Below are 21,718 nucleotides of genomic sequence, written 5' to 3' on the forward strand. Positions count from 1 at the left end.
ACGACAGAGCTGAGTTGCTGTTTTCGTTGAAGAACTACGACCCACATTCGACAGTCGATGTTTCTGTTGATAAACGACTGCTTCTGAGAGTCCGTTCTTCGTGTTCTTCAGGCGTGTTAATGGCAGCAGCAGCAGCAGCAGGTAACTTCTCTGCAACTCCTCCTGCGCCTCTCTGATCGCCTCCAAACCTCCCCAAACTCTCGACCAAACCTTTTCTAACTTCTCTACACCTCTTATATACTTCACATCTCAAAGAAATCCCGATAGAATCTCTTTTTTTTTTCTTCTCTGCCGTTGAAACAATAATCACCTCTGTCAGTGTTTGTACGCGTCTGTTAGCTATAAAATAGCCACCAAACTCTTCCTATGACTTGAACAGGACCAAATACATGATTATCCAGCGTAAAACTCTCCCAAAATCTCCACAAAATCTTTGAAAGTGCACAACAGGACACGTCTCTCTGTTTTAACTTTGATTGCTTCTCCCGGATATTCTAGCCCAATTAAGCCCATGAAATCATCCATACTAGAATTGTATATCCATATCACGTCCAGACCATGAGAATCAGTGATTGAATCTCATTAAAACTCGTCCGAAAATCCAACCCTAAATCTGTCTGGTGAAAGGAAATTTTCCCGCCAAAATTTGTTTTCAAACGGTGAAGGTGACCTCCCCCTTATCCAGTTCTGGTGTCCCTTTAGCACATGTCCGAATTGGGTTACCCCTTATCCATAGTGAGAGTCCGAATAACACTTTCCCCTTGGGTGCAAATAGTAATTTTTCTGGGATATTTTCAACACTTTTTCAGGGTTCCTCCGGGGTATTTCTGGGGTGCTTCTGGTACGTTATCTACGGAGGTTCAAATGCCACATTTTGAGCCAATTTCGCCGCAAAAGCTTATTTCTCCAAAAACACCTACAAAGACATAAAATAACCAAATAAGTACAAAATCGAGCACTAACAATATAAACAATTGGGACAAATTAGACACATAAATGCGTCTATCAACGTATCTTGCGATCAATCCAATACAGCACTCAAGATCCAAACATATTCAGATACACTACCATTTTGTACGAGAGAGGATCACTTCTAGTTCTCTTCACTTATCTTATATTAATACAGAACATCAGCTTGCAGATCTATTTACAAAGGGACTATCTACATCATGTTTTCTGTTCTTATGTAACAAGCTTTCATGTTGCTTACCACCGCGTACAGCTTGAGGGGGGTGTAGAATAGAGTCCATTATTTATATGTTATATCCATGTATAGTCCATTATATTCAGGTCTTTCTGTAATAATCCATTACACACAATGTGTCCAGTAATCTATCTATAAATATATGCCTCTCCACCCTATTAGGGTTGTGCGAGAGTTTATGCAATTGTTCATAGTATCCCAGCCAGAACGATCTCTCTAAAAACCCTAGCCTCAACTTCATCCTCTCCTCAAGAAATCTTTAGCTTGCTCTTCTTCTTTTCATCGTCATGTCAACTGCCTCAACCCAAGATTCTTATTCATCCTCTTCTTCTTCTTCTTCTTCCTCTAGCACCATGGTTTCTCATTCGACCACAGGAACCCCAACTATCCCTTCATCTTCAACTATGAGCGTAGGATCTCTTATGTCTTCTTCTTCTTCTTCTCTCTTTGAACGATCACCTTTCCTCCCTTCCTCTACCAAAATAGTTCTTTTAGACAGAACTAACTATCTTTTTTGGGAATCTCAGATTCTTCCTATTCTCAAATCCCAAAGACTTTATAAATATCTTGATGATTTTTATGAGATACCTAACAAAGAACTTGTTACTGAAGGAACTGAAGACAAAACTTCCAACCCAGCTTATGAAGAATGGGAAGTTATTGATCAAACCATCATGTCTTGGATCAACTCTTCTTTCACTGATCCTATGAAGTCTGAATGTGCTCGTCGTGGAAACTCTCTTGAAGTATGGAAATATCTTCGTTCCACTTATGCTACTATTATCTCGGATTCTTCAACTCAAAGCAAATCTCTCAACTATTTAGAAGAGAAATTCTTCGATATCTGAATATATTTTGAAGATAATGGAAATTTCTGACTCTCTTGCAGCAGTTCTCCAACCAGTTTCTGATCTTGAACTTGTCTCCAAAAATCTGCGTGGTTTAGGTGCTGATTGGTACAACATCTACACCGCTGTCATTGCTCGCACTACACTTCCAACCTTTACTGAGATTCATGCCCTGCTACTCCATCATGAGTCCCATCTTCAATATCTACAGAATCTGCAAAACAATGTTTCTGACGTACAGAATCCAGTTTCCTTCTTTGTTGGTGCTTCTGGTCGTGGTCAAGGCTTCAACAACCATTCTGTTCGTGGCTCAAACAATGCTCCTGGCCATGGTTGTGGAGGTGGTAATGGTCGTGGCAACTATTTCAACAACTATTGAGGAGGTAATAATCAATTCCACAATCGCAACAATGCGAAAAATAGGTGGAACACATACAGAAACTCTTCTGTATGGAATAATGGTGGTGGCCGTGGAAATAATGGTGGTTCTCAGTTCAACGGTGGTTACAATCCTGGCAACTATGTATCTGGCTATCCTGGTCGAGGTCGTGGCTATAAGGGAAATGCTGCATCAGTCCTTGGTCCTCCCCCTCAGAACTCAGTTGTTACATGCCAATGGTGTGGCATCAATGGTCACACTGCTCAGACTTGTAATCGCTTTACTCAATCTAAGAATCTTGATCTTCCTCAATCCTTTTCGGCGGCAATGCAAATTCAGTCTATGCCGTATGAAAATCAATGGTTTGCTGATATTGTTGCTTCTGCTCATATGACATCAGACACTTCTCAGATGACAAATCGTATGGATTATAATGGTAATGACAAAATTCTTGTTGGTAATGGTAAGATGTTACCAATTTTAGGGGTTGGTGATATCACTCTTCACACACCTTCCTCTAGATTGGTTTTGAAAAATACACTCCATGTTCCATCTATTGCCAAGAACTTGGTTTCGGTTGGCCAACTCACCAAAGATTCTGACTGTGTTTTCACTTTTGATCGTCATGGTTTTTGTGTGCAGGATCGACTAACGGGAACTCTTCTGTACAAGGGCATGAATGAAGATGGAATGTATCATATTCTCCACAGTTCTCATCCATCCCCTAAGCCCTTATCAGTCTCAGCTCTCCCTGCTACCTCAGTTGCTGTTCGTGCAAGTCCTACAATCTGGCATATGCGCTTAGGACATCCCAACAACAGTGTTTTTCAGCATCTTAAATCGAATCTGTCTTTTGATTCTAGTTATTTATCTCATTCTATTTGTCCTAGTTGTGTTGGTGCTAAACATCATCGTCTCCCCTTTCAATCTAGAGCTACTTATTCTAATAAAATTGGTGTTGTTATTCATTCTGACTTATGGGGTCCTGCACCTTTTAATTCAAATTGTGGTTTTCGCTATTTTCTGTTATTTTTTGATGAGTGCTCTCGTTTCACATGGATTTATTTTCTGTCTGATAAAAAACAAGTATTTCGTTGCTTTCATAAATTCAAATCTTTGATTGAGACACAATTCTCTACAACCATTCAGATTCTCCAAACTGATGGTGGTACTGAATATGCTGAGCCATTAAAATCTTAATTATTTGAGCATGGTATTATTAGTCAATCTTCTTGTCCGAGCACGCCTCAACAAAATGGCATTGCTGAACGTAAGATACGACATATCAGTGAGACTGGTCGTGCCTTAATGATTCAAAGTGGCTTTTATGAAACTTTTTGGGCTGAATTTTACGCTACAGCTGTTTATTTGATTAATCGATTACCTACTGCTGTTTTATCGAATCAATCTCCGTATTCTGCTGTGCACAATCGCCTTCCGGACTATGATTTTTTGAAAACCTTTGGTTGTCGTTGTTTTCCTCTCTTGACTCATTTTCGAAAGAACAAACTTCAAACTAAAACTCTACCGTGTGTATTTATTGGTTATAGTGATCGTCATAAAAGTTTTAAGTGTCTTGAAGTTAAGAGTAATCACATTTACATATCTCGTCATGTCATATTTGATGAGTCTATTTTTCCATATGCTACTGATGCTGGTGTTATATCTCCTGTTCTCTCTTCAAATCCTTTCACTGCTACCATCTTAAGTTGGCCCAACACCATCTCCGCTACCCATCTAACTCCACCATCAACTTCTCCTCCTACTGTTTCTATAACTCCACTTCCCAGTCAACATCCATATTCTACCTTATCTTCTCCTTCACCCAATTCCACAGCTACATCAACTTCTCACACTTCGTCCTCTTTCCCTGCATCGTCTATAAATCCCAGACAACTTTCTTTCTCTACTGATGATGATTCCTCATCTCCATCTTTGTCTCCTGCTCCATCTCCATCTTCTCCTAGAATTTCCAGTCCTTCATCCACTTCATTATCCTCATCTAATGATCCTTCCTCTACTCAGTCCACATCTTCAAAAGACTTTCCAATTGTACATGAGGATCCTCAGTCGATTCCTAATGCACATTCCATGGTCACAAGGCTCAAGGACCATATTATTCAGCGTAAAAGTTTTAAGGGATGCTTTTCTATTAGATATCCACTTTTACCTTGCTTTGCAGCTCACTATGATTCTCTCCAACCTGAGGCGTCTTGCTTTACTGCTGCCTCAAAATTTCCGGAGTGGTGGGCAGCTATGCTTTAAGAATTCAATGCGTTACCTCGCAATCGTACTTGGTCTCTGGTTCTTCGAAGTCCTGGAGTGAACGTTATTGGTTGTAAGTGGGTTTATCGATTCAACCAGAAGTCTAATGGCTCCCTTGACAGACACAAAGCTCGACTCGTTGCTAAAGGATATTCTCAACAACATGGGATTGACTATGATGAGACATTCAGTCCCGTTGTTAAACCAGTTACAGTAAGGTTAGTTCTCAGTCTTGCAGTTTCTTATGGCTGGCCACTTAAGCAATTGGATGTTAAAAACGCATTTTTACATGGTTCTCTTGATCAAGAAGTGTATATGGAACAACCTCAGGGGTTTAAGGATCCACGTTTTCCAAATCACGTTTGCTTGTTGCATAAGGCTCTTTATGGATTGAAACAGGCTCCTCGTGCCTGGTTTCATCGATTTGCTACTTTTCTTTTGCAGTTTGGTTTCAAAACGTCTCAATCAAATCACTCCATGTTTATCAAGAACTCTGCTACTGGTATAGTAATTCTCTTACTGTACGTTGATGATATCATCTTGACTGGTAGTGATATTGCTGGTATTCAGTCTTTGCTTCCACAACTTCAAACTGAGTTCTCTATGACTGATTTAGGAGATTTACATTATTTTCTTGGTTTGGAGGCTACTAAGACTGCTAATGGAATGGTCTTAACTCAAAACAAGTATACGTTGGATCTCTTGAAGAAGATTGATTTGCATGATGCTAAACCGGTCTCAACTCCAGTTTCTCCTCGTTCTAAGTTATCCTCAAATGATGATGCATTATTTCCTGATGTTACTTTGTTTAGAAGTTTGGTGGGTGGTTTACAGTACCTCAATATGACTCTCTCTGACATTACTTATGATGTCAATCAAGTAAGTCAATTTATGCATCGTTTAACTCATACACATTTTATGGTTGTTAAGAGAATTCTTAGATATCTCAAAGGTACACTCGGTCATGGAATTTGCTTCTGGCGTAGTAATCCAATGCAGCTTACAGCATACTCGTATGATGATTGGGGTGGTGACCCAGACAGTTCTCGTTCAACTTCTGGTCATTGTATTTTCTTAGGTAGCAATCTTATTTCGTGGGGGTCTAAGAAACAGCCTACAATCTCCACAAGCAGCACTGAAGCTGAATATCGTGCTCTTTCATCCACATCTACGGAGCTTATCTGGATTCAATACTTTTTTCATGATCTTGGTTTCCATCTGCAACACTCACCTGTCTTATACTGCGACAATATCAGTGCTACGTATCTTGCGATCAATCCAATACAACACCCAAGATCCAAACATATTCAGATACACTACCATTTTGTACGAGAGAGGATCACTTCTGGTGCTCTTCACTTATCTTATATTAATACAGAACATCGGCTTGCATATCTATTTACAAAGGGACTATCTACATCACGTTTTCTGTTCTTATGTAATAAGCTTTCACGTTGCTTACCACCACGTAAAGCTTGAGAGGGAGGGGGGGGTGTAGAATAGAGTCCATTATGTATATGTGATATCCATGTATAGTCCATTGTATTCGGGTCTTTTCTGTAATAATCCATTATAAACAATGTATCCAGTAAGCTATTTATAAATATATGCCTCTCCACCCTATTAGGGTTGTGCGAGTGTTTATGAGAACAATAATGAAATTGAAATAGGAAAAACCTAAAAATCGCATTGAATAGCGATGTTTTATTTAAGATAATACTAATAGAAAATATTTATTTATTGTACCCAAATCCGATTGGAAGATCTGAATACTTCAGATAATATCCAACAGATTTGGAGTACAATTTTAGAGAATCCAAGATTTAGGAAGATTTATTGCAAACAATTTTTTGGAAAAAACGGTTACGGGAGAGAAGGTATCGTATCGATACTAATTTAAAACCTATTGTACCCAGAAATATGACACCCCTCGTTAGGAGGTTTTTATGCTCGTTTAATATATTTTCCGGGTTTAAGCAATTATTTACTAACCAGTTTCTCGACCATAAATGGATTTACCTCTCTAGTTCGAGGCCTATAATTATTTGAGGCCCATCATTAAAAGACCAATACAAAGTCATTAGGAGGCAATTTAACAAAACCCTTAGCCAACTATTTTTTTAATGTCTAGTATACCCTTGATTAATTAGTGATGATTAATTGTTTTAGGCGTTAATTAACCGTATTAGATGTGAAATTAGCTAATGTTAATCAAACTTCAAAATATCAAGCAAGTGAGAAATTTTGAATTTTTTTTCCATAGTAGTTTGCGTTCATGTACTCGTGTACCGATTCTGGGTTGGTGTTATTCATTTACGAAAGACATCAAGAATCGGCTAACATGTATATATAAAATCCGATTAGTTTATTTTCACAAAAAAAAAGTTTTCATTCATACTTTCATCTATTTCAAATCTACCCCTTTTCACAGGAATTACGGATGCACTTAGCACGTGCATTAAGCCTTTGAACCCCTAGGCGACCCCAGTGTATGAGTTATAGTCTCGTGAGGGTTTACAATAGAGATCTACCCACAAAATCTAGACAAAATCTAGACAAAAACTTTTAAAATTATCAATTAATCTTCATAGGAAGAATCCGAGTCCGATTCAACAAAACCCTCCCTATAGTCCGGGGCATATTACAGAATTTTGGATAGAACATGAAACTATAGCTTTTATCAAATGTGAATGTTTCCGCCCTTTTCCTCCAAGTACTGCGCTTTCACGACTTTCTCCTACAAAAACACAACACAAACTTACTTTGTTAGTGTTGTTGAATTAGAAGATCCATTATTGGATACTTATAAAAGTAACTATCGCCTTTGGATAACTTGGTACCTATCATGAATCTGTTGAAGACTTCTTATCTTTGGATTCCCATAATCTCGTCTATATTGGTTATATATCTTCGCCCAAAAGGTTTCGTTTCTACCCTTACAGGGGAGATATCTACAACTTGACTTTTAGTGTACTATGTTTTGATTATGGCCAAATCTTCGTCGGAGTCAAACGATGCCATGCTTGTTTATATAGGTATGAAATGTGTGTTTGTAGAGTATATAGAGTACGAGTGAATTGAATATGCACATTTGAGGAAAATTATACTTGGGGATGAGGTCTTTTTATACAGAGAAAAACCCCAACGACTAGTTTATTCGAAAACAAAAGTGAAATAATTGAGCACAATCGGGCATCTTGAATTCCAAGGTAAACCGATTATGGTTTTTTTCCAATGGGAATCGGTCTTTATAGTTGTCAACATTATCCGATTGATGGTCTGAAAATCAACAAAATTTTTGAACTTTCCACCGATCATAATCGATTCATATCTTTGCACATGTAATCCGATTCTAACTAAAAAAAAGATACAAAAAATTAACATATCTAAGCTTTGAGGAATTGGATTATACGAATACCCGTATAAACCGATTGGTTGATGAGACCTGCAAAATCAGTTTGTAGGTCTAATACATATAAACTGATTACATGCTTGCATTTACAAAACATTGTTTAAAGCATGCATTGATTCGTTTTACCATAAAATCATTACATATAATAATATAATTAAAACCATAAGTTAATTCATGAAAACCATTGTGAAAACAAGTCTTAAAAACCATTACAAACCATTAAAATTCTTAAAAAATTAAACTTATAACCAGATACCATCATAAAACATCATTGAGCATCGAAATCAGGGAGCTGCAGTATTTGGAGCAGCACCAACACCGTCATCACCATATCAACAACAACAACACCTGCATTGGCACCTACAACTTCTGTTGCGCGCAACTTCATCAATTTCTGAAAACAGAGTATTGATCTCTCTATAATATGCCCTCCAATCTGCAATTGCATTCCTCGTTTTTCTGGGAAACCTGGTGAGCTCAATCAGCTCTTCATATGTAAGATTTTCAGCCAGTTCCAATGCCTGCTCCAATTTAGTCTCCCTTCCAAAGGAGAACTTGTACATGCTTCTTGGTACATCAACATCTGGTTTCCTATCAACATTCTCTTCTTAGTTGGCTCGATAGTAAGAGGTTAAGTGACTGAAGTCCATATCTACAGAACAAAAATCAAGTTTAACAATCGGCGGATATGACAATATATGTGCTCCGATTCTAACAAGAAAAATACACTGGAACGAAACCCTGAGAACCATTGGATAAGACATATGAATAAAAATATTCTTATATGGGAATCTCAACAAACAAGTGACATAATCAATATATGAACAACGTATATAAAAACCGATTATAAGAGCACAAAGTTCAAAAAATATTAGTAACCAGAATCGATTTATGTTCATGGACTTGTAAACCAGTTTTGGTTATGTCTTTACATATTCTTATTTTCACCAGAACTACTCGATACTAATCATCCCATAAACTGATTCATATGCATGCTCTTAATGGAACTAAGAACAAAATCCACAATCGGTAGATACGATGGATCTACATAACCGATTCTGGAAAATCGGATATTTTTATTTTCAACATTGGGTTTTAAACGTGTAAATCAGTGAATAAATGTTATTAATAGATTAGATTAGAGATCGTCGAATAAAAAGATCAAGAAAACTAAAATTTGGTTAGGGTTTGTGAAATTTGGAAAGATTAGACGATAATAAAAAGTTATTTTGGTTTTGGTTTTTAAGTTTATTGGTTTTTCATTGTAAATAATAATTGATTTATATTTATACGAGTTAGTATTATGGTTAATTTGATGCTGGATTGGCCTTTTCACTCAATTTAGACAACCCATAGTCATTTGCACAAATTGGGAGAAGAAATTGATAGGACCCAAATAATTCCTATAGACCTCAAAATATGGAGGTAAGTTTGTTTCAATAAGCTAACGTAGTAGATAACAAAAACTAGCGATAATGAATACTGTCTATAAGAATATGTACAAAGATTATTTTAGTTTTTAATAGTAAGTGTCATACACACCAATGTTAAAGTTGTAGGCAATTTTCTCAATTGAGAATCTGTCTGTTGCACATCCCTCAACTTTTCCTCAAAAGCTAGTAAATCGTTTCCACCCATCAGCAGATTGGGGGCCACAATGGGATATTAATCTTGTTAGATCACTGCTCGGTTGAACTCGCAAGCGTTGCAATCTCAAGCTTGTTTGTCAAGTTTTGTTGCCAAAACTATAAGTCTTGATTTCTAGTATACTTATAGCTAAGTCTCGGACTAGGATAGTAAGTGTAATTGATCTCTAGACTCCACGACGTTCATCATGCAAAGAGGAATAACTACTCAAGGAACTGATGGAACTTCATCGACAAAAAGGTATGTGGAGACTTGAACTTATCTATCACTCAAAAGTCTATCTATTCTATCTCCTATCTTGAGACAAAAGTCGTATTTCTATAGACTTCGATTATACACATTTGCTATTTCGAGACGAGTTTATCTCGCTTATCTATTTCTCAAAATATGTGTTGGTAAGATTTCACTTTGGCCAAGTTCATCTTTACTCGTGACGAAAGTCATGTTGAATATCTCAATATCTTGAAAATTGCTTTGATGGAAAATAGTTTGTGAATAACAACTATATAACATCCTCTAAGAAAGTTTCAATGATTGATATGAGAGTTTAGAACATGTAACCATCTTTGGATATAAGCATAGTGTGTTTTCACATTAGTGTAAAAGTCCCAAACCGGGAATCCAAAGTATGCGTACCTGTACGCGTACCGACGGTTGTTGGAAATTCGGGACAGTATGCATACCCGTACGCGTAATGGCGGAAAGTTCACGTCCGTGAATTTCTGCTGGAGTTTGGAAGTGAAAAAAAACTCAATTCGGTTACTTAAGTACGCATACCCGTTCGTGTACTTAGGTAGGTTACTTTCTAAAATCGGTTTGTTCATGAACTAAAACATTTATATATATCAAGGAATGCAATCTTTGCAAACCGTGGCTATAATGTTCATTAGTCGATTTGAGTGAATCAAAACCGATTTTGCTTCGATTGTGTCTTGTATATTTCTATAAGATCTAATAAATTGAACAAATCTCTAACTAGTTCAGTTGAGTCATTTGAACTAGTTATGGTGAAGATGAATAAGGTTGATATGAAAGTGCTCATATGGCTAACCATTGATTAACTATTGTTGAACCAACTAGGTGCACACGTTTAGGTACGGTTACTCAAACCTAAATGAAATTACATTTTATTTGTGTATACCAATCTAAGTTCGATCTAACGGTCGAAAAATATTAACCTGAATCTAATCAGGTTTCCACCTAACGGTGGGTATTGAATGCATTGTTACCAAGGTAACTTAGATTGCAAACCCTGATTTGGAGACTACATAAAGGAGAACTCTAGCAACTAGGAAACCTAATCCCCACACCTCATGTGTGATACTAGTTGTGTAAGCTAGAGTCGATTCTCCTTTAACCTTAGGTTTCTCTCGAGACTCTGTAGGTTAACGACTTAAATACTTCATTGGGATTGTGAAGCCAGACCCAACTATTTTTTCTGTAGTTGTGTGATCTGATCTTGATTTTTCTATCGTGATTGAGTACAATCGTAATATTGGCTTGAGATTTATATCTCCGATAGGCAAGATAGAAAATTATTTACAAACATTTTCGTCTCATCGTTTGTGATTCCACAATATCTTGTTTCGCTAGTCGATTAGGATTATTGTGAGGTGATTGATATTTCTAGGCTGTTCTTCAGGAATATGTCCGGTATATCAATTGGTTCCTGTTCACCTTGATTTATCAAAAGACGGAACAAAACTCGTAGGTATTTTTTTGGGAGACCGATCTATCTATTCCTGTAGACTTTTATGTGTGAGACAAATTTGTTTATTAAAGTCTTTGACTTTGGGTCGTATAAACTCTTAGTTGTGGGTGAGATCAACTAAGGGAATCAAGTGTGTAGTATCCTGCTGGGATCAGAGACATATGGAGCACAACTGTATCTTGGGTCAGTGTGAGATTGATTGGGGTTCAACTACCGTCCAGATCGAAGTTAGTTTGTAGTAGGCTAGTGTCTGTAGCGTCTTAATACAGTGTGTGTTTAATATGGACTAGGTCCCGGGGTTTTTCTGTATTTGTGGTTTCCTCGTTAACAAAACTTCTGGTGTATGTTTTATTTCTTTTCTGCATTATATTTTGTTATATAATTGAAATATCACAGGTAGTGCGTTGCATCGATCAATTGGTACATCCAACCTTTGGATGTTGATTGAAATTGATTGATCCTTGAACATTGGTCTTTGGTACCGTTCAAGTTCTCTCTCTTAGATTCAATCGGTCTTGCAAATTATTGTTTCTTTGGTTGCAGATTGAATTAAGAGACTAAGATATAACTCTTTGGTGTACTTTTCTCAAAATTGAGTCTGACTGTCTAGTTGATTCTCTTGAAAGTATATTGGAGTTAGTCCATACAGATTGCTAAGCGAAATATTGTGTGTGGTTATTAGACCCCTGCTTTTTCAATTGGTGTCAGAGAAGGTAAATACATTTAAAAACCTCATAAGTCTGTGTTTATAGCGATCTGAGTTTATGGACAGAAATTATATATCCATAAACGTACCACCAGTCTTCGATGGCTCAAACTATTTGTGGTGGAAAATCGCTATGCGTGATTTTCTTCAAGCTCGTGATTTTCAAACATGGGTACGTGTTGTTAATGGCTACGATCCTCCGGTTAATACAGAAGGCGATGCATCTATACCTAAGGATATTGGTAGATATAGTCTAGAAGAAATCCTTGCTGCAAAGAAAAGTTCCGACGTATGAAATGCTATCATACTTGTCATTACCCTAGATCTTTAGCATCATGTGACTACTTGCACGAAGTCTAAAGAATCCTGGGATATCTTAGAAACTGTATTTGAAGGGAATACCTGTGAAAAAGGAGCTAGGCTTCAAAACCAGAATTCTGATTGGGAAAACCTTCGTATGGAAGATGAAGAATCATTTTATGAGTTTAATCACAAAGTGTCTGAAATTATTAATGCATCCTTTGCATTGGGTAAGACTATTCCTGAAAAGGATATTGTGATGAAGACTCTCAGATATCTGCCGTCAAATACGATTCTAAGAAGCATGCCATCATTGAAGGAAATAACCTTGATGTGCTTTCCAAAAATACTCTAATTGGAAAGTCAAAAATTCTTGATCTTGATCAGAATACAGTCAGAACATCTGCGTTAAATGCTGTGACCAATGCAAGTGAATTTTCTAACTTTCCTTGGGCTGATGAATGTTTTTCTAATCATGTTGATTTTGATAAATTACTGATAACAAAAAATATCAAAGATTTTGTGAAAAGAAGCAAAAGATGTGATAAACGTCTCTCTATAGTTAATGCTTCAGATGATTCAATACAAGAAAAATCTTTACTGAGTGTCAACTTCTTGGATGCTTCTCATGGGTGCAATGAACTTTCAGCTCTTGTAGCAAAAACCTCCACCTACTCAATTTCTGATTCAGAGCTTGAGTCTGACACAGAGATTTGTGAATTATTGAATAAAAGTTGAGAGATTCACCAAGAAAGTCTTCAACTAAAGGGCTTCGTTGAAGAAACTTAAATCATCGCTCCAGGTGAAAAATCTTGAGATAGATTGTCTTAATGATGAATTCACCAGAACCGTGACTCTAAATGAAAAAGAGATTAATACTCTTAAGAATGACCTGCAAAGGTTATCCGGCAGTTTTGACAAAATCTCATCAATGTTATTCGGTCAGAAGTCCTTTGGGAACACAAATGGTTTTGGGTTTAAAAGCAAAACTGTAAACACAAACAACTCTCTTGTTATGACTAATGCTGGAACAATGGTCGTTAAATATTGTGATAAACAGAAGGAAATTCAACATAACAAAAATTCTTTATTGATTTGTTCGTTTTGTGGAAATGCAAATCATGTCTAAAGTATGTGTTGGAGATTTAAGAGGAACAACAAAAGAATTTCCAAACTTCAGGAGAACATGCAAATGATGAATCTGGCGTTGGATAATCAACAAGGTTTTCCTAAAAAAATCCAGAAATTCCAGATTCAAACGAGGTAAGAAATCTTTTTATACAACAAACCTTGATAAGCCACCTATGTGGTAAAATAGGTGAGCATTCGGCTCAATTCATCGCTGTCTAATACCAGTGACGTCCGCATCCTCATCTTTAACTTGAGAAAATGAGGTTTGCATCAAGGTGGCTCAAGTTCTGTATTCATATATTTTTCTTATTGTTGTTAAGAAAATATTCTTCTAATATTTTAGATAATGGATAATAAACCATGAAAGACTTGTTCGAAGTTCTCCTAGAGTTTGGTTGTCCATAAGTTTATTTATAATCATTTGTAATCAAGGTCCTTCATCACTTTTCTCCTTGAAAGATACAGTTTCATGGCTCATGTAACTAGAGGTACCACAAAAAGGGATGCAGTTGAAGCAGTTAATGTGTATCTTTGTGAAGTAATATCTTCCACAAGGATGAAGAAAGAGATATCTACAAATGATGGAGAAGGTTCTTCCTCTAACTGCCTCTTGTCTGTTTGTCATTTTGATAATAACTTTAGAGGTATAGTGAAAGATTTCATCAACAAAAGAAATGATTTAAAATCTCAAATTGTTTCCTCTTTAGAAAAGATTACTCACTATGAACAAATGTTGTCTCTAACAAAGAACACCTTGTGTGAGCCAAAAATAGAACTTAATTAGTAAGTTGATTGATATTTTTGAAGATTTATAGGAATTGAACGATCCCATAATCAATGGGTTTTTCAGTAATGAGAAGAAATTCTCAGTAGATACTCTGAGAAAGCTCTACAATGTCTAGGAAATTTCTCATGAGAATTTATTCTTGGATTTTTAAGAAGGATAACTAGGGTTTGAAATAGCCATTATTGTGATTACACATAGCTATATCCAACGTTTTCATCTTGCAATGTTTAGATTTATTTATTTAAATTCTAAAGTTTATTTGGAAGATGAATTTGCAGTATTAATATCTATGGTTTCATATATTGCAAACTGTTAAGGGATATGTGTGTTTGTGTCCTGAACTATGATTGTCCCATACGTGGTCAAAAGTTAAGTCTTTCATATGTCGGTATGCAAGTATTGATAAAAGATTGAATGAACTTTTGACAAACAAAAGATAAGCCTATTATGTCATTATGCAAATATTGATGGAAGATAGGATGAGCTTTTGTTTACAAATATTAGGTCCATTATATGTCATTGTGCAAATGGTGATGAGAAATATAATGAATCTTTGTTTAATCCGCAGTATTGATCTTCCCTGATCCATATTTTTTATGTAAATACTGTGCAGCTCCGTAAGTTCTCTTATGTGAGCATTTCCGATTAAATTAATCATAGGTTCTCTTGTGGTTAATTTAATTGAGATTTTTGGATACAAATTCATGTTTCATGTGATTTGTTAATATCCAAAGAAATTCTTCTTTTCTTGTGAAAGTAAGGTCGCTCATGCTGTTCTTTCGGGAATGACATTTTATGATTTCTTAATTGAACTTGTTCTTAATATCTAAATCTTTGTGGGGAGGATGTGGAATATTATATGGGTAATGTTGTATCTTTATAAAATCCTTGATGAATGCATTTAGTTTCGGCTATATGATTGCATCTAAAAAAGTTGATATGTGCTTTCTTTTGGTCATGAAGTGTCTCTATAAAAATTTCATTAGGATCCCACTAGTTTTCGTACCTTTGCCAATTTTATTGACAAAAAGGGGGACAATTAATGTGTAGCTCACAGTACAAAAACATATGGTTTTCGGATCATTATATAAGGGGGAGTGGTTTTCATGTGAGATGAAGTAATGACTAAGGGGGAGTGATACATATCACCATAGTATTGTTGTCAAAGTTGTGATACAATTGAACTTTGATGTTGTGTGATAATACTATGACACTGTGTAACAATGATTGAGAGTTTGTTTTATCATTGTTATGGCTACAGATCTTCAACAACGATGACGCTGAATTGAATATCTTCGGAATCATTGGAGTAATTGGAAGTGACGAATATTTAATGCTGAAGAATCAAGAAGATCAAGCATGTGCATGAGAAGCTGCAAAGTCTATTTATTTTGTATTCCATATGTATTGATAGTTTTGTCACTAAAATTGACAAAGGGGGAGATTGTTAGAGCACTGCTCGGTCGAACTCGCAAGTGTTGCTATCTCAAGCTTGTTTTTCAAGTTTAGTTGCCAAAACTGTAAGTATTGATTTCTAGTTCACTTATAGCTAAGTCTCGGACTAGGATAGTTAGTGTAAATGAGCTCTAGACTCCACAGCGTTCATCACGCAAAGATGAAGAACTACTCAAGGAACTGATGGAACTTCATCGACAAAAAGGTATGTGGATACTTGGACTTATCTATCACTCAAAAGTCTATCTATTATATCTCCTATCTTGAGACAAAAATCATATTGCTATATAGAATTCGATTATACACATTTGCTATTTCGATCCGAGTTTATCTCGCTTATCTATGTCTCGAAATATGTGTTGGAAAGCTTTCTCTTTGGCCAAGTTCATCCTTACTCGTGACGAAAGTCATGTTGAATATTTCAATATCTTGAAAATCGCATTGATGAAAATAGTTTGTGAATAACAACTATATAGCATCCTCTAAGAAAGTTTTAAAAATTGAAATGAGAGTTTAGAACATGTAACCATCTTTGGATATAAGCATAGTGTGTTTTCACATTTGTGTAAAATTCCAAAACCGGGAATCCAAAGTATGCGTACCCGCACGCGTACTGGCGGTTGTTGGAAATCCGGGACAGTATGCATACCCGCACGTGTACTGGTGGAAAGTTCATGTCCGCGAATTTCTGCTGGAGTTTGGAAGTGAAAAACAAACTCAGTCCGGTTATTTAAGTATGCGTACCCGTTCGCATACTTAGGTAGGTTACTTTCTATAATCGGTTTGTTCATGAACTAAAACATTTATATTTATATATATTAAGGAATGAAATCTTTGCAAACCGTAGATATAATATTCATGAATCGATTCGAGTGAATCAAAACCGATTTTGCTTCGATTGTGTCTTGTATACTTCTATAAGATCTAAGCAATTGAACGACTCTCTAACTAGTTCATTTGAGTCATTTGAACTAGTTATGGTGAAAATGAATAAGGTTGATATGAAAGTGCTCTTATGGCTAACCATTGGTTAACTATTGTTGAACTAACTAGGTGTACACGTTTAAGTACGGTTACTCAAATTTAAACTAAGTTACATTTCATTTGTGTATAACAAGCTAACTTAGATCTAAGGGTTGAAAGATATTAGCTTGAATCTAATCAGGTTTTCATCTAACGGTGGATATTGGATGCTTTGTTACCAAGGTAACTTAGACTGCAAACCCTGATTTGGAGACTATATAAAGGAGAACTCTAGCAACTGGGAAACCTAATACCCAGACCTCCTGTGTGATACTAGTTGTGTAAGCTAGAGTTGATTCTCCTTTAACCTTAGGTTTTTCTCGAGACCATGTAGGTTAACGACTTAAAGACTTCATTGGGATTGTGAAGCAAAACCCAACTATTTTATCTGTAGTTGCGTGATCTGATCTTGCTGTTTCTATCGTGATTGAGTACAATCGTAAGATTGGTTTGAGATTTATATCTCTAATACGCAAGTTAGAAAATTAGTCACAAACAACTTCGTCTCATCGTTTGTGATTCCACAATATCTTTTTTCACTAGTGGTGATGGTGGTTTTTAGCTTAGGGTTAAAATTGTAAAACCTTGCATCTGATGTGAAGTCACTCTGTAAGGAAACGGAGCCATGAGTGTTAACCTCTCCACTAGCATATTTATTAAGCCTTTCAGTATATTTACATGAAATTTATCCAGACTGGCGCATGTAGCAACCATCCCAGATGTTCTGTAAAATTCGGCGACCTGCCTATATTACTTATAAAAAAAAATTCACTGAGTACTTTTCCTGTGCTATGTTCCCCGGCAGAACCCTTAATATCGGTATGACATGACAAATTTGTGTTCACTCGCAGCAGAGTAGCACGGATATCCAAGTACAAAAGTTAAGGCCATTGCACAAAACGCTCAGACAAAAAGCACACTGCACTCTGTAAATAAGGAATTTTGCGGAAGCACACAAAATCCAATTAATTTTTTGATAACTCACAAAAAACTCATGAACCTGACTAATTTGCAAAATTAGGGTTTTTGCACCCTGCGCAGTATATTAGACCCCTTTGTCGAAATTACGCTTAAGCAACTAAGCACTTGATCCACCGCGGATTAATAGGTGTAGTGTCCTTCCCAAAGTCAGAAAACAAAGAGTAGAGGAGCCTCAGAGAAGGATAAAAAATGAGAGGAAGCGTGGCCACGCCCCATGTTACCTAACCGTCCCTACTCCTTTGTCGGCCAATCAGGTCGCCTTAAACCTGCCACACTCCCACGAGTTGTGGATGGGCCCATACTTTCCGGCCATATTCCCCATCGACCAATCAGGTCGCATTAAACCTGCCACGCGTACCAAAAGGGTATGCACGCCCATGCTTGGCCGGCTCCCTACTTTCATTGACCAATCAGGTTGCTCTAAACCTGCCATAGTCTTAAAAGAGGTGGAAATTGTGTCAAGAGGTCGACGTACTAAGTTGACTTCCCAAAACCATGCCAGCATACTAATGGCATGCCAAACATGCCAAAAAAAAACATGCCAGGCGCACATGCCAAACGACATGCCAAACATTCCAAAAGCACGCCAATCACACACGCCAAACAGGCATGCCAAGTGAACATGCCAAACGCTCCACTTACCGCGATAGCATGCCAAAACTTGCCAACCCACTCTCCGTGTGTGACCAACTTCACAACGGACTTCAATTTGGCTAGCCTGAACCCTAGGCGCTACCATGCTCTAGTGGCGGTGGATGAAACCCTAATTTCTAATCGTGGCCCAAAACTATGTCACATCGGCCCCGCAACATGACGCAATTCGTACGGATTTAGGAAACCCTAAAAAAGGCGCCACACCATGGCCACTCGTGGAAATATTTATTCATGTGGACGTTTCTAAATGGTGGCCTGCCTATGGCTCCTCCGGCATAACTCTGGCATCGTTTGTATAAAATGCCATGCCGCGGCCACCTACCGCATGCTACATTCCATATATGCTAATTATGGTTTCGACATGCCAAAACCTGATTTAGGCAAAGTTGCCACGCCAACCGAGCCAAACAATGTTCCACAGAACATGTGGATCAATGTGGCCATTAAAACCGATGTTGCCACACCACGTTTGACTCTAACACCAACGTGCCAAAATTTCAGTGGTCATGGCTACACCAGTCGCCACTTACACCATCGTGCCACTGGCATGAACAAACTATGTCAGCCACTCCACCACGCCACTGGCTTGCAAGAACTATGCCAGCCATGCCGCAACGCCAGTGGCGTGCGCTAAAGGCGCCACTATACCATTATCAGGCGCCAACAGAAGGTAGCCATAATCGACGGCTACCCTTCTTCATGAGATGCAATCTCAGCCATCCAAGTCCGCTACCGAGATGACAGGCTTGTGGAAAGTTTTAGGAGACCAGCCTCTTAAATCTAGTGGTCATGGCTACGCCAGGCGCCACTTGCACTACCGTGCCATTGGAATGCACGAGCCATGCCATACATGCCATATGGCCACTGGCGTACACCAAAACTCTATTGTGCCATTATCAGGCGCCAACAAAAAGTAGCCATAATCAACGGCCAGCCTTCCTCATGAGATGCGATATCAGCCATCGAAGTTCGCCACCGAACTAACAGACTTGTGGCAAGTTTTAGGCGACCAACCAAGACTAGTAGCATCACATGCTATTTTCCTGCGGCAAGCCTCTTGATTTTAACTTGCCACACGTAGCAAAATGCTACATGTTTTACACGAAAACAATCGAGACATCAAACATGTCACAAACTGGGGGATGCTCATCAAGGTATTGTTCTGGCGGTTTACAGCATGCGACGTGCAATACGCACGTTACAAGAAAGTGTCATAAAGCGTGGCGGTTAGTAATGGCAATAAGTAATGGTGTACACGGATCCACCTCCTTCATTATGGAAGCATAATTCCTAACGTTGCATGTTACTCTTCCACCACTCAATCGTTTCCACTTCCTACGAGACCAGGGTACGTTTTATTACGACTTGTATAAATAGGTTTCACCTATTTCCACCAGACAACAAGTTTTGGTCAGAGAAGAACACAGTATCCAGAAACCACCTGATAACTTTCTATTCTGCTAGCATGTTCTACTTTATGATACAACTCGTAAACAACCACACCTTCAGAATCAACGATTCTGGTCTCAACACTTTCTTCGCTTCCCTCCCTAAGACCAACCCCTCTCCTTCACTTTGTGACCGAAGCAAGCCTGGAACCAGGATTGTACAGATCGATATCTCGAATAAAAAGTACTCCCGTGCAGTGCATTGTTTAGGGTTTAGACTCGTTTCTCGTCCACACAAAATTACCAAAACCGGCAGAAGCAGTTTTCACCCACAAACAATTGGCGACCACAGTGGGATATTAATCTCTCGGTTAAAATATCAATTTCCAATTTCTTTTTTCAACCCCGATCTCAATATGGTAGAAGCAAACAATCCGCTCGGAAATCAACGGATCAGTTATAAAACGACTCAGTTATCGGTCGGCTCAGTTATCAGTCATCACACGACGAGGAGTGACTAGGTACTTCTTGCGGTCAGGACGGCATCGTCCATAAAACTCGGACTTACGCCCTGAGGATCCATTTTGTTGAGAGACCCTAAAATCAAGTAAGTCTTGTCAGGAAACCGATAACCATGTTATCCCCAAATTTCATCCCGTACTTTCCACTGTCATACAACATCCATGATTTCATGACTCTCCTGAAATATTTGTGCTACTTACTGTCATAATCAAAACAATATCATTTAAAATAATTCATTCCAAAAAATAATCCAAAACCCTCATAGGTAACAATCATTATTCAACTCGAAAAAAAAAAACAGAAAATCAAACCATGAACTAGGCGCTTCATTTTCCTTTAAAAAAAAAACCTAAGCAAAGGAAGTTCAGAACACATAAAATATTCAAGGAAAATTATTCAGCAATGGTTTGTTCCTCTCGGAGAAAGCATCCTCCGCGCTTTGAAGAGCCGCTTGTTTCAGCTTCAACTCCTGAGACAACCTTTCGATTTCTGCTTCCTGTTGGTTAATCGCATCTGCAGAGGGACCTTCGACCACTTAAGCCTGCGACCTTTGGATCTCGGGAAAACCCTTGCAGAACCACGAGGCGTTAAACTCGAAGTTTACACACATATCCCGGTGAAATTTCCAGCTTGAGATTACATCTTCAGAAACGGTATGGCCAGTCACATTTCACATGTCGTGGATCGAAGATTAGTTGTATTCCATGCGCTTAACCAGCGCAAATCGGCTAGTCATCTTTTTGGTTGTGGAGATATGGCCGTACCTTTCCCATATCCTGGTGTACAGTGCCGCATACTTGGCTGGCACACTGAAACCTCCAACCAACACGTGATCTTGGAAAGGAACCAGGAAAGGGGGAACAAAAATGACGCCTGCAACAGGGCCCATGACCGGAAAAGGCTCCTTGACAACAATCGCGCCAGCAGTTGTGGGAGTGGTTTTCTCCATTTGAGAGGCAACAACATCTTCATGATGGTCAATCTCTATCTCTGGATTACCAGCTGGTATGGATTTTACCATTGGAGACGAAGCCATATCTTCACTGTAGAGAGTCACCGTCTTAAGCCTATCTCCAGAAGTGGTTTCATCCTATAACGTCACTGATTGATTATTTATGCCAAGTAGGTGGTGAAGAAAAAGAAGGAGAAGAGAATGTGTGGAAGACTCACCGACTCATTTGCGGACCCATTGAAGGAAGACTCGGCGCTGCTTTCAAAAGAGCTATCCTTATCATCACTGGACTCCGAGCTTTCCTTCTTTTCGGATTCTCCTTCACCATGGGGAGACACCACCCTCTTCCTCGA

Source organism: Papaver somniferum, chromosome 3 (genome assembly GCF_003573695.1).
Source record: "Papaver somniferum cultivar HN1 chromosome 3, ASM357369v1, whole genome shotgun sequence".
NCBI classification, from domain to species: Eukaryota; Viridiplantae; Streptophyta; class Magnoliopsida; order Ranunculales; family Papaveraceae; genus Papaver; species Papaver somniferum.